Source organism: Vulpes lagopus, chromosome 16, assembly GCF_018345385.1.
Source record: "Vulpes lagopus strain Blue_001 chromosome 16, ASM1834538v1, whole genome shotgun sequence".
Lineage (NCBI taxonomy): Eukaryota > Metazoa > Chordata > Mammalia > Carnivora > Canidae > Vulpes > Vulpes lagopus.
In genome coordinates this window covers 20,427,971-20,435,191 of record NC_054839.1, presented here as the reverse complement: position 1 = coordinate 20,435,191, position 7,221 = coordinate 20,427,971, and the positions used below count along the sequence as shown (strand labels likewise).

At 35.1% G+C, this 7,221-nt stretch overlaps 1 pseudogene; it reads right to left on the bottom strand.

Moving 5' to 3' along the window:
• Positions 1-1,963: 1,963 nt before the first annotated feature.
• LOC121476753 lies at positions 1,964-6,516 on the bottom strand (annotated as a pseudogene).
• Between the last annotated feature and the right edge of the window lie 705 nt (positions 6,517-7,221).

The following is a 7,221-nucleotide window of genomic DNA, read 5'->3' as shown; positions in this document are numbered from 1 at the left end:
CAGACCAATTTTGATCAAGTTATCAATTTTTAACCAAACCTCACAGTACTAATAGATTAAGGTGAAGTTTAATATCTCATACACTTCTCCCTTGGTTACCCCAAACATTTCTCCCCTCCTGCATTCTTTTCTGGCTATTATTTCACATTTTCTATCCCAGAAGAAATGGAGGAGAGTGGACATATTTGAATTATTGAATTTCTTCATTCAGAAACATAGTGTATACCTTATTTTATTCAAGACTTTTTTCTTAGTTCCCAGTACATTTTTTAGATCTCGTTATGTGGGTCTTGCATGATTTTCTTTAGACCTATTCCTAATTTTCATATAATGTTGCTATTATGAAACAAGTTATTTCATTATTAAATATTCTAAATTTGAATTTTCATCTTGTAACTATTGACTATAAGTTCTCTAGGTAGTTCTGTTTAATATTTTGATAAACAGTCATATCTTCAAATATCACCAATTTTGCTGCTTTCATTTTTTTTATCTTTTCTAATGCTGAAAAAATGTTTGCGGGTATTAAATATTTAGAGTAAGTGAATTCCAGAAATTATATTGAATTTTATTCTTGAATGTTAGTCATAAATAATTTTTGTAGTGAAACTAATTAGGTTCAAACTAATCTTTGTTTATAACTTTGAAGTTGTTAATCTATTGTCTTCTAAAGAAAAAATAATGATATGAAATTATTCATATTCATACAGAAATAATATGATTATGTCTTATTTGAAATCTTTTATTTTCATTATTTTTTATATTATCTATTTATTTATTCATGAGAGATATATAGAGAGAGGCAGGGACATAGGCAGAGGGAGAAGCAGGCTACCTGCATGGTACCCGATGCAGGACTCGATCCCAGGACCATGGGATCACAACCTGAGCTAAAGGCAGATGCTCAACCACTGAGCCACCCAGATGCTCCTTCTTTGAAATCTTTTAAATAAATCTCCACATATTTTGTGTTTTGTTTAGATATAGTGATAAGAGTATAAAGGTTCTTTTACTATTTCTTGAAAATTATAATAAAGCCTTTGTAAAATGGATTTTTTATTGAAAATTAATTAGAAAATAGTCCCCTGACTTTGACCAGAAAATTTGTTGGATGTTTCATCTAGAATATTCTTCTATTTGTCTTGAATAAACTTCCATACAAGGTGAGGTTAGAGCTCCTAAAAAACAAAAGCAAACCCCAAAGAGTTGAAGTGAAATTTTTGGATAACTTTTTTGTTATCTGCTTATAAATCTTTGTATCTGTGGTAGAATCCTGCTTGAGACTTTTTTATAACATATTCCCTGAAGGGAATATTGTACTGTGTGTGTGTGTGTGTGCATGTGTGTTTGGGGTTGGTGGTGTTGGTGAACATTATATATTAGAGTCTCACAGGTCATGGAAGAAAACACTATGAATAAAATCCTTAATTAATTGGGAAGCTCTATTAATAATTTTTATAGAGAGGCACTTTTTTTAAACCACACATCCTTTTTATTGTTAAGTCATAAAGAAGAATCAAAATTAAAAGCAAAAATTACAGGGTAAGACTTAACTACTAGGAGCATCAAATGAAGTGAAAATGGGACTAGGCGCAGGGCAATATGAATTAATGAACATGGTAAGGATAAGGATGGTGAGAACAGTGAGCATGTGCTAAAGAAGATACTAGGGGAGAGGATCTAGTGAAAATTTTGGTCTTAGACAAGAGCCTAGGTAAAGAAATAATGGTACAAGATTTCTTTCTTTTTTTCTTTTTTCTTTTTTTTAATCTACGATAGTCAGAGAGAGAGAGAGAGAGAGGCAGAGACATAGGCAGAGGGAGAAGCAGGCTCCATGCACCGGGAGCCCGACGTGGGATTCGATCCCGGGTCTCCAGGATCACGCCCTGGGCCAAAAGCAGGCGCCAAACCGCTGCGCCACCCAGGGATCTCTGGGACAAGATTTCTATACCCCACTAGGTGCTTAAGAGTCTTCCTTGCCATTAGTACTGTCTCTGTCATCCTCTCCTTCCTCAGCCTCCTTTTCATCATCCTTGATCAACTCCAGCGGGTCATCCCTGGATCTTCATTATCATCATCATCTTGTAGGTCCCCCTCCTCAGCAGAGTCATCTGCACCCCTCTCAGACCCCATCTTCACATTAGTCTCATCTTTCTTCAGGGAGCTGCTGCTCTGCTCCTCTTCTGACTTATCATTCTTCATCTCTACTCCTTGTTTGCTCTGTTCTTTCTCAAATTTGTCCAGGCTTTCCAGTAGAGAATCCACTTTTTGTTTTATCTGGGTCAACTCCTTCTTAGTGGTCTGAAGGTCATCTCCTTTCAAATTTCCAGACTTGGAAGAAGATCCTCGCTGTCCACTCTTAGAATTGAAGCCACTTTTGCCCCTTCGTGAGAGGTTTCCTGATACACGCTGGCATTTTTTTTTATTTTTTTATTTTTATTTATTTTTATTTATTTATGATAGTCACAGAGAGAGAGAGAGAGAGAGAGGCAGAGACATAGGCAGAGGGAGAAGCAGGCTCCATGCACCGGGAGCCCGATGTGGGATTCGATCCCGGGTCTCCAGGATCGCGCCCTGGGCCAAAGGCAAGCGCCAAACCACTGCGCCACCCAGGGATCCCTCTCGCTGGCATTTTGAGGGAACCACAGTGCAAGCAATTGGAGGAGAAGGAGGAACACGTGCTGCATAACTGTACATCCTGTCATAATAATCTCATTGAAAGTCATAGTCCAAATCAAAAGAGGAACTGAGTAGAGGGGACGGAGAAGAGTGTTCTGATACTGACGCTCACATCCTTCGCTTACTTTATCAGAAGATCATGCTATGCACGGAGAACAATCTAATGATTTTGGGTGACCAAAATGATCTTTGTTTGTTCACAATAGCATCTAAAACTAATTATCCAAAATTTGACTTCTGTTTTCAGAGACCCTACTCTTCTTTCAGATTTTTCTGTATGAGTAAATGGAAACTGTATCCCTCCAGTTGCAACCACATCAGAACTATGGCTTAAAGCTACCAGGACTCATCTGAATTACTTCCGTATCTTTCTTTCTCTTTGCTTTTCCTCTTTCTCTTCTCTTTCTCTTCTATAGTCTGTTTTCCATACAGCAGCTGAAATGACTAAAATTCAAAACAAAGTATAGTGCATCTCTATAAAATTTTTAATAGAACTTCCCAATTAATTAAGGATTTTATTCATAGTGTTTTCTTCCATGACTTGTGAGACTAGTCTATAATGTTCACCAACACCAACCCCAAACACACACACACACACACACACACACACACACACACACACACATTACTTTTCTTACCTTCATCTTCTACTATTTCTCCTCTGAACCTAGAGGTTCTAGGTTCTAGCCTGTCTGGCATCTGTGATATGCCTCAAACATACCCATTATACTCTTGCTACAGGCCTTTTGCATCCTATTCCCACTCACTAGACTTATATTTTCCAGATATCTTTATTTCAGGTCCTCTTTTCCTTCATGTTTCTGTTCAAATGTCTATGTTAGATATCTCCTACATAAAATAATAATCAAATACCCCATTTACTTTCCCTTTACTATCCTTATAACATCTATTACAGAAAGAAAAATAAATAGGTAATGAATGGATACATTAGGTATATACAAACTCCTGAAATAATTATAAAATTTGACTTTCATAAAATAAAAATCTGTTTCTTAACATCAATCAAACTTCAGAGTTAGAAGGAGTGTTAGGTTGAGAGCTAACTGCTCTTTGCTCTATATAGTCCAAGAACTTGGCCTCTGTTTATCTTGTGAAGGAGTCTATGGATAAAGTTCAGTCTATGGATAAAATCAATGAACCTGAATGGGAAAAAATTATTACATTATTTTTTATTTTCAACAACCTCTAACTAAAGTTTAGCATTTTATTCTATTACTAACACAATGAACAAAGTATAGTAATATTAGTAATGTATTATGTAGTAATAATGTAATGTAGTATGTAGTATAGTATGTAGTATAATAATGTATGTAGTAATGTAGTATAGTAATATTAGTAATGCCTATGACTCTGTCACCAATACACATCACAATAATTTCCGATTACATTGTGGTCCAATTACAAGATAGCTATAAATGTTTTTATGTACTTTCCTACTGAAAAACCTTGGTACTTATTAAACCTGCCACTGGATCAAACATGATTACAGAACTGTTGTCTACCTGGTCCCCTGCTTTAAAGCAAAACAGTGTTTGGGAATGTTGTTCTGTTGCTCTCTTTCAATTTGAATCTTTCCCTATTTTCTAAGTAGGATTTCTCCAGCATGCTAAGATTTGTTCCATATATTAAGCTAAGTGTTCCATATAAATTATTTCATTTAATTGCCACTGTTGATTCAAACATTTACCTAATTCAATTCAATATTCAATATTCCCTTCATCATTCTAAATATGAATGTTAAGAGTATGTGAATTTCTTGGGCATGGGATAGAGATTGACACATCAATGCCCATAGCTCATAATGTCATCTTAACTAGAACTAATAAAATGATTTTTCTAATAAAATGATTTTTCACAAATTTTATCAGTCTACTCACAGATCCATGCAAAAATGTTTGTACATTCCCTTCATCACAAAGTACAATGCCTCAGCTTGGTACACAGAAATCTTCTTTCACTCATCTCTGCTTATACAATGTAAATTTTCTGTTTCCTGTATCATCTTGCAGCCATGATAATAATAATAGTTACCCTTTATTGAGGCTAATACACTTCGTTCCATATATTAAGCTAAGTGTTCTATATAAATTATTTCATTTAATTCCCAGAACAACATATTTGGGGTGCCGACTATTATTGTGTGCAAAACATAAGTAAGGAAAACGAAGGTTATGAGGTTAAGTAAATTAATCAAAGTCACACAAGCAAGAGGTGTGAAATTTAGGATTTAAAACTACAGTGGTTGACTTCAGAGCCAAAGATCTTTACCCTATACATTACAGTAACATTTGGGAGTCCCTCTGCATTCCCAGCATGCTCTTCTATGCATCCTAATTCCATACTTACATTTATATTTATTGAGTTAGAAACCTGCATGCATAATAAGAAAAGATGCCTCTTTGTTTCTTTATAGCAGTATCTATTGGTTTTATATGCTGTGATTTTAATATCCTAATACCTAAAAGTAAAAATAATTCTATAATTTAATAGGAAAATAATTTTATCAAGATTATAGTCTTTCAGGCTTGAATTAAAAGAAGAGACAGAGCTCTGATTCTTAAAGAAAATAAAGTGAAGCTATACTAAGGTTTAGGTACATTTCCAGCTGCATTTTTAGGAGCTTGCATTTTAAATTAGAACAAAGGTAAAAATCAAGCTATAACAACAAAATTGTTTTGCCCCCAAAGATCACCTCTCCCTCAAGGTTTCCCTAAAGCTATTTCTTATTTTAAGTAGACTTCTAGCTTTGCTACTGCTGCTTCTCTGGGGAACAAAGATGCTACATCCTGATAAATTTAACATTTCTTATACTGAGAATGTCTCCCAAGAGATACTACCACTTGCAACATTGGATACAGAATCTTGGTAAACATGTTGTGAAAGCAACTCTTACAGGAAACCAAATGTGTCAGCATAAGCCTCTTCCCTCTCCCCTGAAGCCAATATTTGACTTCCAGAATATCATCCTTTTAAGAGTTTCAGAGGATTTACTTGTCTATATAGATCAGTTTGCAAATTTTAAATGAGACATTAATGATAAAACTTTTGATAGCTTTTATTTACTTTATGCAATACTTATTAGAATTGAATCCTAGTAGAACAACCTGTGAAGTGTTTAAAACTGCAGCTACCCCTTATGCCCTACTTCTGAATCAGAGACTCCGCAGGTGGGTAGTTCTTTAGAGACTATCTGTAATAAACAATAAAACTCTTTCTTAAAATTTCAGGTTCAGAATTATACTAATTCACTTCTAGAACAATCTGAAGGGAAAAGGCAGAAGCAGACTATGGGATATAACTTAGAGCAGGATGCAGAGCCCAGCCATGTCTCCGCAGCATGGAATTACTGTGGTGAATCAACACAGTTCATGGAATTACTGCAATGAATCAACACAGCTCAAGACCACGATCAGAGGTGATCAGAAACACTTGTGACTGCAAACTCAACATTTACTCATCAATCAGGAGCTCCCTGAGAGCCATCATGCTCATAAGCAGCAAAAATAAAATCAGAGTATCCATAGACATGTTTACAATGAGACATAAATCTGTCAGGTTGGTATTCTCTCATATAAGTAACAGAAGACATGGGTGTAAAGATCAGTAATAACTCATAACAACCATTTATTAATTTAAATGGTAGACAATGCTACCCCAAACGCTGGATGCTCCAACTATGTAGAGAGTACTCTCTTGTGCTGCCACACGGGAAGTCAAATTATCATCAGAGCTATTTCGGTATGATATGAAAACTGGAGTTTTGAGAATAGTGTGCTGTGCTGTGCCCTGACATCTGGCCACAGTGGCCTCACACATCCCCTCTCTACATTAACACATCTACCACTGAAGTTTAAAAGTCTTTGTTCTTAGGCCAAGGCACTCTTCACCCCTTTGAATGTCTGCAAGGAAACTCCTGATATTTCCCTGTGTAGCTTCATTATCCTTTTCTTTGGAAGAGCAGCCTCTTTTCTGAGTGAGATTTTTAGAAAAAGATAATAATACCTTCACATCAAGTTATAGTCAGTCTTCTGAGCCTGTACAAGTCTTAAGGTTTACAGTGGTTTGACATAGTACCACTTTGATCCAAAGTGTGTACGGTTTAAAGTTCAACTTTCCTTTAAAAATAATAATATAATTTCATTTAGTTCTTGAAATTATGGGTGGTGCCATTTAATCTCCCCTCCATTTGTTTCCTAAAATTTTATCACAGTGTCATTCACATATTTTAATTGGAAATGCGTATTTCAAGAAAACATTTGATAAAGAACTGTAACCTCTTGGTTTATTTCTAATACTAGTCCCTTTAGAATGTTACTTGTATTTAAATTTCTAAGAAGAAAAGGAAGCAAGACAATAATTTTAAAAAAAACTTAATTCAATGGAATCATAGCAGTAACAATACTCTTATGTATTATACTCTGCTTAAAGATCACATATTTCAAAAAAAATCACATATTTCTTGATAATATAAACACAGGAATAAACTCTTCTAAACAACCATTTCATAAGTCCCATTTCTAA